Source organism: Equus quagga, chromosome 13 (assembly GCF_021613505.1).
Source record: "Equus quagga isolate Etosha38 chromosome 13, UCLA_HA_Equagga_1.0, whole genome shotgun sequence".
NCBI lineage: Eukaryota > Metazoa > Chordata > Mammalia > Perissodactyla > Equidae > Equus > Equus quagga.
In genome coordinates this window covers 95,064,593-95,079,284 of record NC_060279.1, presented here as the reverse complement: position 1 = coordinate 95,079,284, position 14,692 = coordinate 95,064,593, and the positions used below count along the sequence as shown (strand labels likewise).

General features: G+C 39.5%; 1 protein-coding gene and 1 pseudogene across 1 annotated transcript in view; both read right to left on the bottom strand.

Annotated features, from left to right (window-relative positions):
• Positions 1–14,692, bottom strand: part of LOC124251347 (carcinoembryonic antigen-related cell adhesion molecule 1-like) — a 1,036,279-nt gene that overhangs the window by 219,901 nt on the left and 801,686 nt on the right. The window lies entirely within an intron of this gene.
• On the bottom strand, positions 12,290–13,137 carry LOC124250371 (poly(A) polymerase alpha-like; annotated as a pseudogene).

Sequence of the window (14,692 nt, the reverse complement as noted above, 5' to 3'; positions counted from 1 at the left end):
GTCTTGGGAAATTCAAATAAATTTTTCTCCATCTCCAAGCAGTGATGTCTGTGTTTGGCTTGGTGTGCATCAGGCACACATACTGGAGATTAAGGGGTTTAGTATCACCTGTTCACTGACACCACTCACAATTGCACATCCCTTCATAAAAGCTTGCTTTTATGAATCTCAATCTCCTTTAGGAAGAAACATGGTCAGGTTCCGTGTCCATTAAAAGTCACTTTTACTGAATTGTCAGCTATTCACACAGCCATTCTCTAGCCATAAAAAGGGTGCCCTAGGGAAAGGAACTGTAATGTGAAGGAATCAAGGGAGGAGGGAGAGTTCCTACAATGGTCACAATCAGGAGGAGACACCAAATGCAGAAACAGTCATAAGGCAAACCCAGAATTTATGGCCTTTGAACAATGGCAGCCCCACCTATCTCTTTCCATGCCTGTTGGCATCTGACATCCTTCTCAGCCTGCCCCTCCTGGCCTTGTCTTCTTAGACCAACTAGAGGCCTGGGCCTGGGGCCAAAGGAAAGTACCCAGCACTGAGCTGTGTGGGTGGAGGGGGCAGAGAATAAAGTGTTCAGCTCATAGGGGACCTGACTCACCGATGTACATATCACTTGTGCAGGGAATGGATTAGTGAAGGGCTGCTCTGCAGGACTCATTGTTTAAGGAGTCACGCTTTCACAATACCGTCTGACTAGGAATTAAGGGTTTGGGAGGCATCACAGGTTTCTCCCATTTGTACATCCATTTGTCACTCCCTCTCCCTCTGTTGGGTTACATTCCTCTCTCCATAGGTCATTTATTTACTGAGTTGCATATGGGAAGATCTGTTGAATTCCTTAAAGCACCCAGCATTTAACTCAGTTCAAGAGTGTCTGTCATCTTAGTGATGAGCAGACACAAATATCTTTTAAAGGCTCTGCAGGAAATCTGAACAAGAACCTTTGCACCACCCACAATCCCTCTGGGGTTTGTGCTAAACACAAGAAGTGGACAGAAATTACTGTGTGCTGGAGACCTTTATGTTTGCACCTCACTTAATGCTCACAGTGACCCTTTGACATCAGGACTATTATTCCTATATTGCAAATGAGAAGCCAAAATTCCAATAAGTCAATTAACTTGTCCCTTATCCAAGAACTGGGAAAAGATGGAACCAGGACTTGGACTCTCATATTTATGAATCTAAAGCTCATGTTCTCACTCCACACCATCCTAGCTACTAGAAATCAAAGAATGGAAAGACGACTGCTTCTACTAGGAATATTCATAAAAGGCCTAAATTAAGAGATAGGACCTAAAATGGGTCTTAGAATGAAGAACAATTCAGGAGGCTGAACAAGAGGGTGTAAGGGAGAAAGACAAATCCCCTAGCCTCTGGGTCCTTCTGGCTGGGCTATGAATTAAATTCACATGAGACAAAATAACAGGAGAAAATCAAACAAAGCTTTGTAACTTGTATACATGAGAGAAACTCAAGAAACTGTACAACTCAACAAAATGGTGGAAGCTGTTTCCTTAAATACTATCTTCAGCTAAAAACAAAGGAGGATATTGAGGATGGGGGCAGTCGGTTATGGGAGATTATCACAAAAGTACAGGAAACAAGAGTAAGGTTTTTATGCATATTTAAGTCTTTGCCTTCCCCACTGTAAAGTGTTTCTAGAGATAAGGTCATCCCCCCCTTCTTCCTGGTACAGAGAGGGAGATGTCTTTGCTGGAGATCCAGATGGATATTTCCCTTAGAAATGTGAATGTCTCTTACAAAGGGTAAATTCTACTTTTCAGGGCTTCTCCTATGTCTGCAGTTTTTAAGAGTAACCAGCCAAAAATAATCCTCATGCCAAAGAGACACATTTTAGAGTGGCCAATTCTGATCCTCCACAGTCCCACCTTTGAAACTTTAAGAAGTTTCATAGTCCAGAAGCTGAGTGGCAGATTGTTACATTTCATTGAACACATTTCTTAGTCCTGATAATAGATCAGTCCAGTTAAATTCATTTTATTAGGTGGTGATGCAGGTGGGCTCAAAGTTAGGCCTATATTGTGAAAGCAAGAAATCAGGTATTTAATAAGAAGTATTTCTACAGAAACAAAAGAAAAACAAGGTTAATCATTGGAGCAAATTATAAATCAGTTTCTGAGTTCAGTGGACAGCTAGTTAAGAAGATTTCTAGATGTCAGTGTCGAAGCATCTTTTCCAGCTTAAAATGTCTCTGATGATATCATCAAGTGTTCAGATGTCCTTTTGAGTTGTTTACACAGCAACAGGAATGCTATCATGGTGATCTCTCTTAAGTTTATATCAAGTTGTCCAGCTTCAGTTTGCAGAGCTTTAGGGATAAGGGTGATTTCAGTTCACAATGATTTCAAATAAAAATGATGGGGAAAAAAATTGAAACCATTAGTTTGGAGATTTTTAGCAAGATATTTCAGGAGACTAGAAGAACTCAGTATCTAGTATCCAGTCTTGTTTACAAGTAGAAAACAAAAACCTCAAACACAATTAACAGATCTAGGATCTAATATCCACAAATGTGTATTATAGTTTTTACTGAAACATAATTTTTCTCTCTAAAATTACTCTCATTTTTACCAAAGATAGCCAAAATAAGACTGATTGGCTTGTAAAGCGAGTCTAGTTTCAATAAATTTGGCCCAATTATTTACATAAGTACAGCAAGAATAGCAATTGATCATATATGCTCTTTTAAGCCTGCTTTGCTGGAAATTTTCATAAGGAATCTCGGATTGAACTTTAAAGGCCTCTCAAGGCCAGGAAAGCCAAGAACTTTCAAACAAAGTGAGTAATATCTACAGATTTGGGTGAATTTTTCTCTTCTTGAGTTCCCTAAAATATTTCAAGGTTCCGGCAACTGCCAGATAATTGACCTTCCTTACTTACCCGGTAAGGTTGCTAGGAACCCTGTAAACAAGGTACCATGTCAACGTTTCCATGTGGCTTTATTCCATAAAGCCCAATCTTTGTTTCTGAAAAACTGTTTGGTTGTATCTGAGTCTGTGCCTGTTTCTCTCAAATACGACATTCTACTCAAAGCTTTTATAAGATAAATAATGTTTCCAATTGTGTCCTGTTTTAAGGTGAACAGATTCTTATTGAATTTATGAAAATAACTATATTTCCATGGAAATAACAATACTTACTTACTAAGAGTTTCAAAATTCTGGTGGAGTCAGGCAGGAAAAAAAAGATAAATTTTTCAATTTTGTTTAAAAAGTATAATTAACCAAATTGTTATAAGTCATAGTTAGTGTAAGAGAAAATAGAAAAAGATTTTCTTAAATCTGAAGAAAATCAAAACATTTAAAAGACCTGTAATATTTCAAGTGAAGTCATAAAAATTATAATCATCCGCATTAGTTCAGTCCTGTATAATCGATTTTTGAGTTTAATATTCTGTTAGCAGTTTTATGGGGTTATCAGTTTCTCTGTTAGAGTTCTGTAATTTCTTACACAGTTCAGTTTTATAATCTGAAAGTTTGTCAGAAACCTGTATTTTAGAATAAATGTCAGAATCCCTTACATGAATCTCTAAAGATGAAAACATTTGTAAAATAGAGTAAAACAAAACTGTAAATGACAAAAGACTTAAAAATGATAAGAACTGTCTGTAAGTGACAAAAGACTTGAAAATGACAATTAACAAAGCAATTTGGTTATTTATGTGCCATAAAACACTTTAAGGTAATAACTAGAAGTATAACTGATAACCAGGACAGATTAGAATTTTCCAGAATGTTACATAATTTTTAAAACACTTACATCAATAACATCTGCCCACACAATATCATAGGTCCCTATGAAGCAATGCTTAGTTACCTATTTATCCATGGTAACAGTTAAAGAATTTTAGGCAAATTCTAAAAATGAAATAGCTGTAAGAAAAACCTTACTACCTGTTATTAAAGACCTGACTAAAACAATATAGAAAATTTATTTTTGATAAAACACAAAAGCCCTACCTTTCTTGTAGAATAGTCAAAGAAAAAAACCTTTCATAATCATTTTGCCAAGAGCAGACTAAAAGTTTAAGAAAATTATCCTTTTAAGAGAGGGGAAAAAGCAAATTCTAACTTTGCAACAGTTTACTTTTGATATTAAAACTCACTTAATTAAATTCATTTTAATCTTAGCCAACTTTACCATGTATAAAACTTTCTTTTAGAATTCTTCTTTTAAAAACCCTTTATAACTTTCTGTTTACGTTCAGAACTTGTCCCATGCCTTCTTTTTTTTCTTCTGGTACTTTAGGACAAATTTATCTTTCCTAACAAAACAAATAAAAATATTTCCATTCTTCATAACTTCCTTACTGAAAATATACATCTTCCTTTCCTTAAATACAAACATATTTTCCTTATTGACTTCTAGTAGCTTTAATCACATGTTGCGATTTTTAACCCTTATAAACCTTAATTTTTATGTAAAAACTAAGAAGTAAGCAATTATGAACTGTCTTTTATATTAGCATTCTATGGTTTGGCAAGGTTATAAATAGTTTTTATAATTTTAGAAACATGTTACTTTATAGTACAATATTTTAATAAAACACAAGCCATGTTTACCAATAGACTCAAACACCTTTTAGTTTCTCTGTAATATTACAAAAGTAGGTAAACTTATATTTAGTAATTAATGTCTAATATTTTATGTCATTTAGAAATAATGTAGATATTCAATGAATTTTCCAACATTTAATTGAGCAAAACTTCAGAGTTTCAATTTACTAAAGAGATTTTTGAAGTTATTAAACACATGTCATAAGATATAATTATTGCTAAAAGTTTAAACTCTTACCTCATTTGCATCATTTGTCCCCAGCAATTATGTTTAGATTACCCATGAAAACTTCATGAGACATTAAACAAAATTAACTACCATTCTAAGTTATGCTGACAAACTTGTAACAGGGATAATATGAGCTTTGTTAACTAGTAAACCAGGCTGAATATCTGCATCATATCCAATGCTGATAACTCAAGGTACATGTATATTTTAATCAAACAAACTTAAGCTTTCATTCACCAAAGGTTATTCCACATCATGTTAACTTGAAAGACATGTAAGCACTTAACTTTAAGTCAATTAAATAGAACACTTAATTTTGACCACTTTATCTGGAGGTAAAATATCACACACATACAACATTCATATAGACGCACGTAAACACATAGACACAGACAGAGATGTCAAATTTTTGTTATGAATCAGGTGCAATACAAAGCTCACTAGTTTAGGAGAAACATTTGTACTTCAAAGAATGGCTTTCAAGTCCTAGAGGAGATGGGAGCAGAAAATCTGCATCATAAAGGCACAGAGAAAGTAGTCAAGTTTTCTTCAAGATGGAGTTTCTGGGGCATATTTGCCTAATCTGTTTCTAATATCTTGATCTTCTGTCTCAGTCAATATCAAGGAGCATTATAAGGAACAGGGGAGGGTTTGAGCTTGTCAAAAGACGGGTGAATTTTGAACTGCTTTCTAGAGCTGTATCACCAGGCTTGCAGAAATTTGCAAGACAAAGACAGTTTCTTCTAGTCCCCCAAAGAACTGGACTACTATCTGACAAAAGACGCTGACCCATCCCTCTGGCTACACCCTTCCAATTCTTCTTTATATTAGGGAAATTTTTAATTTAATAGATGAATCAAAGATTTGTATGTTCTAAAACTTTCAGGACAATGTATCACACCTTTAAAGTCTACACAAAGCTTTTAACAACGGCCCTCTTTCTAAGTGTACAATTTAACCCCAGATAAATTTACCTTGGAGCGGGGAGCTTTTATTATCCTTTTTTATTAGTACCTCTATTCACCTGTAGATTTTTATCTCATATTGTGTGGGTTCAGGCAACCTTACTGACTTCCCTTTAGTAACTTTAATTAACACGTCTGAAGGGCAGATTTATATGTTGTCTTACAATCAGGCATGGGAAATATCCCTTTCCTAGTAAGACACATTGTCTATCTCCACAATACAATCAGGCAAAAAGATACAATCACTTCACATTAAGCCTATAAATATATCAGTTTTTCTACAAAGTTTTATTTGCATTCCATCAAATCTTAAACCTCTAATCATAGCTTTCAGTAGGACTTTATCAATAGATCTTGGTCTTATAATTTTAGATAGAGGAAGCATTCTCAGTCAGACATTTTAAAACATACTCAGGCACAGTTGATATAACCTCTTTATATAAAATCAGCTCAAACATTCCAGTCTTTATAAGCTTATCAACACTTACACTGTTACATTTTCTCAATTTAATTGTAACCTGAGTAAGGGTCTTAAAGCTACTCATTATTTTTCTTTTTGTATTTCCTTTTTAATGTGGGCTTCTCAAAGATACCAATAAAAACTATGATGAGAGCTCTCATCAATTGTTTTGCCAATTTAGAAGTTTTTCAAACTTAAGCCATTGTCTGGCCACATTCATGAGTAGGATCTTAACAGTGACACATACCAATAAGCTTAACCATGGATGAAATAGGCGCCCTCAAAAGAGATGCAGAAAGTTCATTCCCCAAAATAGTCAAAGCAAAGGCCTTTACTGCACAATAAGCAATGAAGGTTGAGACGACCAAGGCCCCTTATGAAAACAACCGGGACCCCTTATGACAAAGTCCTCTGAGAGCTGACACAGCCAGACAAAGAGAGTGTGTCCCAGAAACCCAGTCTACTCAACTGGCCAACAAGACGCATGCTGGTACATGCATCCTCTGGATGGCAGAGACCAAAAATGTCCCAAAGCCAAGCTCTCAAGACACAGAAAAAGACAAAAGAAAAACCTCATCTGATGCACACTAACAGCTTTAGCTAAGCCTTGGGTATCTCAGGGCCAAATTAGTACCCAGGAGGGAGGAGCCACAGGCTTGGGGGTCATGTGTGCTTCACAGAGTACCCCATCGTTGTATGGACATTTTCTTGAAGTTGGTGGGGTGACCTGTGTCATTTACCCCATTCCATGACCACTTTTCCTTTCTCAGGAGAATTTTTGAGGTGGTGAGTGCTCTAATGACTCTTAACTGCCTATCATATTTGGCACATTTTTGGCTTCCAAGATGCCCTTAGAAACAGCTTTCACCCCATGTGCATATTCCCAGACAACAGGCTTATAGAGATGCCTGTGTCTTATGACAAATGACAAAAAAAAGACAGAGACAAGGAAAAATACTAGCTCTGGGTGGAAAAGGATTTACAACAAATGAGTACTCAACAAAATATCCTGGAGTCACTGAGTCCAAGAAGCTAGCTTCACCAATATTTTCTCCTGCTAATATAAATCAAGAAAAGCAAAAGAAACTCACCACTCTTGCTTCCAATAGACCCTGCAGGCAGAGATCAAGGAGACTTACGTGGTAAAGACTCTTACCTTCTGCTGGCTCTTTTCAGGGGTCCAGGATTCTCAGCTGCAGTAGTCCTGGAGTGAGCAGTGTCCAGCCAGTGAAGTTTTATCCCATCCAAGTTGCCAAACTGTAGGGGAGGAAAACAAATCCTCTAGCCCTGTGGGTCTTTCTGACTGGGCTATGAATCAAATTCACATGAGACAGAATAACAGCAGAAAATCAAACAAAGGTTTGTAACATGTATACATGGGAGAAACTCAAGAAACTGGGTAATTCACCAAAATGGTGGAAGCTGTTCCCTTAAATGCTATCTTCAGCTAAAGACAAAGGAGGATGTTGAGGATGGGGGCAGTCACTTGTGGGAGATTACCAGAAAAGCAGAGGAAACAAGAATAAGATTATTATACAGACGTAAGTCCTTGCCTTCCACATTGATAACCGTTTCTAGAGATAAAATCATCCCTCTTCTTCCTGGTACAGAGAGGGAGACACCTTTACAGATGGAGATTTCCCTTAGAAATATAAACGTATCTTACAAAGGGTAAATTCTACTTTGCAGAGCTTCTCCCATGTCTGCAGTTTTTAAGGGTAACCAACCCAAAATAATCCTCATGCCAAAGAGATACATTTTGGGGTGGCAAATTCTGATCCTCTACACGGGCAAAGGTATTATAGAAAGAAGGAAAAGAATTAAAATCAATTAAGACATGAGAAAGAAAAATGCAGGTTCAGGTCTTACTACATAGATCAAGGGAACAGTTGGGGCTATGCTACAGGGTCGTTGAATGGAGGCCTCAGGAATTTGAACTTCATCCTGCAGATGATAGCAGTCACTGGAATGCTTTAAGAAGGTCAGGAACAGGACAAAACAGCATTTTCAGGAAGATTACCCTGAGAGTATTAGGCAAGATGACTTACGGAAGTGGTTTTCAACTCTGGCAACTCATTAAGTGCCTGAAAGCTTCTTTCTTTTCTTGTTCCAACTTTTCATTTTAACCTAATTTCAGACATTCAAAATGTTCCAAAAATAGGAAAAGTTCCCATGTACCCTTCACTCAATTTCCCCAAATATTACTGCTGTAGATAACCTCAGTATAATTATCAAAATAAATAAATTATCATTGATAGAATATGATGAACTAATCTATAGAACTTATTCAAATTTCATCAACGTTCCCACTAATGTCCTTTGTCTAAACTAGGATCCAACCCAGGATCACACAATACATTGTTGTTTTGTCTCCTCAGTCTCTTTAATAGGGGCCAGATCTTCAGAATTTCTTTTAATTTCATGATCTTAATATTTTTGAAGAGTATTGGCCATTTTGTAGAATGACTCTCAGTATGGGCTTATCTAATATTTCCTCTTGATTAAACTTAGGTTATGCACTTTTGGCAAGAATACCACAGAAGCGATGCTATGCCTTCTCAGTCCATCATATCAGGCCCACAGTATCTATATCTCTCCTTACTGGTGATGTTCAGTTTGAACACTTGGCTAAGCTTTCTCCACAGTAAAATGACTATTTTTTGTGGAAGATTTTTTAAACTACCAATGCCTGAGCCACACAATAGGCCAATCAAATCAGACTCTCTGGGGACAAACCACAAGAACTGACAGGTTTTTAATCCACCACAAGTGATTCTAACCACCAATCAGGGTTGGAAACCATTAGCTTAGATAATGAGGATTAGAATCCTGGAAATCAGCAAGGAAGCCAGACCTTGGGCCTCTCTTTTTAAGAGAATATCCAGTTCCAGACACAGATAAATATACCTGAACTTTAGCATGGACACCTGGTAGGGGAAAGGAAAGGCAAAAAAAAAAAACCCTACTGAGACAGTGATGGGTGAGTAGACTGCTGTCCAATAAGAAGAGAAGGCAGGACTCTCAGTGAAGTGTCCAGCCCTCTTGGTCTATTTTCTCTCCAGAACTCAAAGAAAGCTTTGCTGCAGTAAAAGCACACACCATATAATTTTATTGTCATCAGCCTGACCTGAGCTACTAATTTCCACTGAGGGAGGGAATTATGGATCATGTGATATAAACATACCACCACACATGCAAATACAAACACTTTTGGGGATGAGTGAATGAATAATTCACAGAGTCTACATCAGAGGTATGTGAACCTTAAACAACTTCGCCCTATCCACTTGGACTTTTGCCCTTAATCTCTTCTGGAATAAGAGAGTAAGGATCCTGTTGTAAATTTCATGGAATAGCCAACTGTACACATCTCCTGTCACCAGATTGTTGAAGCAATGATACTGTGCTCAACTTCCTTAGTGTTATTATCTTGGAGTTTCCAAGAAGAGATTTCATCAATACCTCCCTTGGGAGGGCTATCTTATAACATGCAAAGGGAAACACCAATTTAACCAAAATCTGAGGGCAGGAAGGACCCTGACGAGAACTAGCCCTAAAGTATTCACAAACCACCAAGATCTGGTGCTGCTGGTGCAGGAGGAGCTGCTGCTAGTCAATATTTGACAAAGGAGAAGGCAGCTCAAACACACACGGAGTACTAACAAAGAATTAACTCAATTATTACACAGCCAATTATCTCTCAAGCCTCTCTATGGGGTCTCACTGAGAGGGGTGGCACATAATTAAATGCTAACACATGGATGAAATAATTTATAGAAGGGTGGGATCAACTGAGTCAGGAATGGCTGGGAAAGGTTTCAGGAAAGAGGCAGGATGCACGTTAGGCCTTTGAATGGTTAAGCCTTAGGGAAACGAAGACAAGGAGAAACACAATCACAGGGAACCAGGTATCAGGCACCACTGTAGATGTTAGTTTTAAAGGGGATTTCAGGAATGAGAGTGGGTTTCCATATGTTATTTTATCTATTCCTACCATATGGAGTTATATCAGAGGAGGATGATGATCCTTCAAAAGGTGAGGTAACTTGCCAAGGCCTGTGGTGGATCCGGGATTAGAAAGTAGCTATGTCCAACTCCAAAGCCCACACCAATACCACTACCACTGAGAGAGGACTGATCACAGTATGTTCAAGGAACAGGAAGAGGCAGGGATGGCTACAGCAGAAAGACAGAGCTAAGACACAGGGCAATTAGGTAAGCTTGCTAACGTGGGACCATGTGTTGTACAGCCATGAAAATTAGACAGAGACATTTGAACTTGGTCTTCTGGTTACAGAAGAGCCACTGAAAGTTTTGAGTAAGAGAGTAATCAAAGTGAAGCCTTTGAGCAAAGACCAAAGGGGATGGGGGTGAAAATGGGAGTTCTGGGTTCCTAAGCTACAGAGATGCCACTAACAACAGTAAGGAGGGCCACAAATATAGTGGAGCAAGAACTGGACTAAGAGTCAGAAGCTTGGGTTTAAATGTAAAGTGCTACGCAATAAAGTCATGGCTACATCAGGCAAGTCACATTCTCTCTCTGGACTTCAGTTTCTCTTCATCTGTAAATTGGGTGAAGTGAGACAATCTCTCAACGACCTCTAACACTTTGCTACTCAAAGTGTGGTCCACCAACCAGCAGCAAGGAATCATCCAAAAGCTTATGAGAAGTTCAGAATCTCAGGCCCCACCAGAAGAATCAGATCTGTATTTAAACAAGATCCTCAGGTGATCTGTAAGTGCATTAAGTTTGAGACACTTCTCCAAATTGTTCAGACTCACCTCAACTCTGCCACTTCACAGGAAAAAACAAAAAGCACAGATTGTTTTCCTTTTCACTTCATCTGTGCCCTTTTCCTAATCCTAACCCCCACCCCCCAGACTTGCCCACATCCAGAGAGAGGTTTTAGGAACAACCGTGGGGTAGCGCTGCCTCCTGTGGCCATGATCAGTAAATGCACCTAATCTTACTGCTCTCACCAGTAAGGGCGGTGGGGGGGGCGGGGGGGTCAGCAGAGGGCGTGAAGTCCAAGTCACAGATTAGATAAGAGAATCACAACCACCCACAATGACTGGAAATAAATGTCAGATAGATCTCAGCCTGCATCATAATGTCGCATTTCAAAGGGCAGTTTTTATAACGCCTAATAAAATGTGGTCTTAGTGTGAAACCTGGGCTCCTGGACAAGCTCTGCCCTTGGAATCTTCAAAAATAACTCACTGTGACAGTTATTTTCAGACATCCAGCCCCTGCTGGAACTCTGCCAGTAAACTTTCAGTTTTCCAAAGAAGCTAACTTTACTATGTCAGTTCTTTCCCCTCCTGTGTCAAAATGGGTATGATGCGTACTCATCAATCCTAATCCTACTCTGCGTAGGCACTGAAATAAGTTTAATACTTTTTCACACAACAGACCTTCAAACACTTGTGAACAACCACCATGCGCCCCTCCCATCCTCCCTCAGCCATTTCCCAAATGACATATTCTGAAGTCCCTGCACCCTCCTGTCACTTTCCAGTGGGCAAGTGAAGTGTGTCAACCACAGGGGAAACTCTGAATTCTGGGAGTGTTCTAACCAGAGCAGCAGAGCCACAGGACCACCCGCTTCTCCATTCCGGGCGCTACACCTATATGTAGAAAGCCAAAGGCCACTCAGCTGATTTGAGGTTACTGCTCTTCCTACTTGTGCCGCTGCTCCGGCCTCCCATACCTGTGTGGGTGTATAATTTTCATTCTGTTTTATTTTCAGTGTCTACAATCAATTTTATTTCATTTATTTTTTTTTTTTAAGATTGGCACCTGGGCTAACAACTGTTGCCAATCCCTTTTTTTTTTTCTGCTCTACTTCCCAAATCCCCCCCCCCCCCCCCCCCCCCCCCGGGCATAATTGTATATCTTAGTTGCAGGTCCTTCTAGTTGTGAGATGTGGGACGCCGCCTCAACGTGGCCTGACAAGCGGTGCCATGTCCGTGCCCAGGATCCAAACCCTGGGCTGCCACAGCAGAGCTCGCGAACTTAACCACTCGGCCACAGAGCCGGCCCCTCAATTTTATTTTAATATAATCTAAACACATGCCATTTACTAAATATCAAGAAAAACTTATGCACAAGAGTTGATGCTATTACATTTCGATAAAGTTGACAAATTCTTGCTGCTAGCATAGCCTAGGAAACACCACCGAGGAAACTTAGTGTATTGGAATAGATGTTGTGGCGTTTGGCCCACAGTTGGATAGCTCTCAGAGTTAACCTGAAGTCGTCAATGTTTGCTACTAGATGTAAAATTTCACTTGTTACCCTACAACTGTTAAGTCTTCTTATGCATCTTATATCTAAATTTGTAAGCAGACTGTCATCTCTTAAACCCATTTCTTCTGGAATAGTCTGCAGTGCTCATTTTGCAAACAAAATATCGATCTCTCTCGCATCAAAAGACAGTTTGATAACTGGTACAAACGTGCCTTCAACAGCTCTTAAATCTTTTACTTCTTCCTGTCATTTAAATTCATATGGAATGAGGTGAAAAAGTCACTCAATCAGTATGTCTTGGTGCAAAACACAACGCATCAATATCAGCACCTTTTGTATGTACTCCTAATCTTTTAGATCCAAACGTAAAAATCTTTCCTCCAACATTTTCAGTTATAGATTGTGGAAGATTCTTGCTTTCACTGATTTCTCGTATCCACTCTTTCACTAGGTTAATTTTCCCTAAATTAAAATCCTGCGCTGCAGTTCCTCTTCCTCCTCAAAAACCCCAAAGGGCTTCATAGTCTCAGTGAGTTTCTAAGCAGGCAGTCAGTCTCCTTGGGGGCTGCTAAGCTGAGAGGAGACGCAATGCCAGAACGCTTCTGTGGCGGCTGTGTTTGCGGCGATCCCTGCACTGTGACTGGAAAAGGCATGCCTCCTGCATAGGCACCGCCCAGTCACTTCCTCCACGCCGACTCCTCCCCCCAACCATCGCCACTGCCATCCTGGGCATGATCCACTGAGGTGGGAGGGAGGGGGGCCTGACTCAGCCCTGAGTCCACCCCACTCCTGTGCCCACTCCTGCCACTTTAAACTCAGTTTTATTTCTTAAGAAATATTTATTAAAACCTGCTATGTCCTATGCACTGGAGAGACAAAGGTGAATCAGACCTGGTCACTGCCCTCACTGAGCTCTGAGATATGGGGTCAATCCAATTCAAAGCCAGACTGTAACCAAAAATTTGGTCTCTGAACCGAATGCCAATCTAAATAATAAGCACAGAGTCTTGAGTGAAAAGGAGACTGCTTTACTTGCCAGGCGGAGAGAGCAAAGCAATGTCTAGTAACTCAAGAATTACTAGCTCCCCATTGAGAAATGGGTAGGGATTTTCATTTGGGGTTTTAGGTAGGGGAGGGGGGCATGTAGGCTTGTTGGCCAGCATTTTCCCACCAGTCTGCATTTGGCCTTGTGAGGCTACATGCAGGGCATGATAAGGGAATTCACAGAAGGGTCTTCTTGGCTGTGTGTCTCCCTGGCGGACGGTGGATTCTGGTACCAGGAAGCTCTGGGAAGTTTCAGTTTCTTGATATTCTCTGGACATTAGTTTCTCTGTAAAAGAACTTCAAGGACCCATGATTAGCCACAACTTTGGCAGGAGCCCAGCTTGAGGCCACAAGGCTTTAACAATTTGTAACTTCTATTCCATTGTAAAGCTCAGGGAGTCAAAGCTTAAAGAAACAGATATTTACGTATGAGTGTAACTAAAGAAGCAGGGAACAGGGATAAATGCTTTGGTTTTAATTCCCTACCTGCTGGGTTCAACGTGGGGGATTGAAAATTAGGGCCAGTATTAAGAGCCTGTAACAAGACCCTTACAGTTCAGTGAGACACACCTCGATAGAGGCATACACAGACTTTTTTGGCCCATCTTATCAATCCCATTAAAATCTTCCACCTTAGTTTTCTGGGGCTCAGTTTTTCTCATTTCAAGCTCAAAGTGAAAAAGAAAAAAGCAAATGTCCAGGTGGTCCTTTTGCAATCATAGTTGGATCAGACATTTCCTTCTGGCTAACCCAAGATGTTGGAGAATCCCATTTCATTCTGAATGTCCTCTTTCTCCTATTAGCGCTCACCACATGTGCACACACAGCAGCCAGGCAGCTGCACACTAACAGAAATTCTAGCAAGTCAGGAAACTTGACTTTTGGTCCTGTGGCTTTGAGGCTAACTGACTGTGTGAACAAATCATATGACTTCATGCACTTTCATTTCTGCTTCTGTAAAACAGAGCAATTGGATTAGATCTCCATGGGTCTATGTGTATAGTGAGAGCTCCTCAGAGACAGCATCATCCCTTACTCCTCTCAGGAGCCACCACCTGGCAAATAGCAGGAACATCTTAGGCGCACAAATCTTCCGTGTATGAATAAATGAGGATTAGAACAACATGAACATGGAATCGATCAACAAATATTTCTGAATGTCTG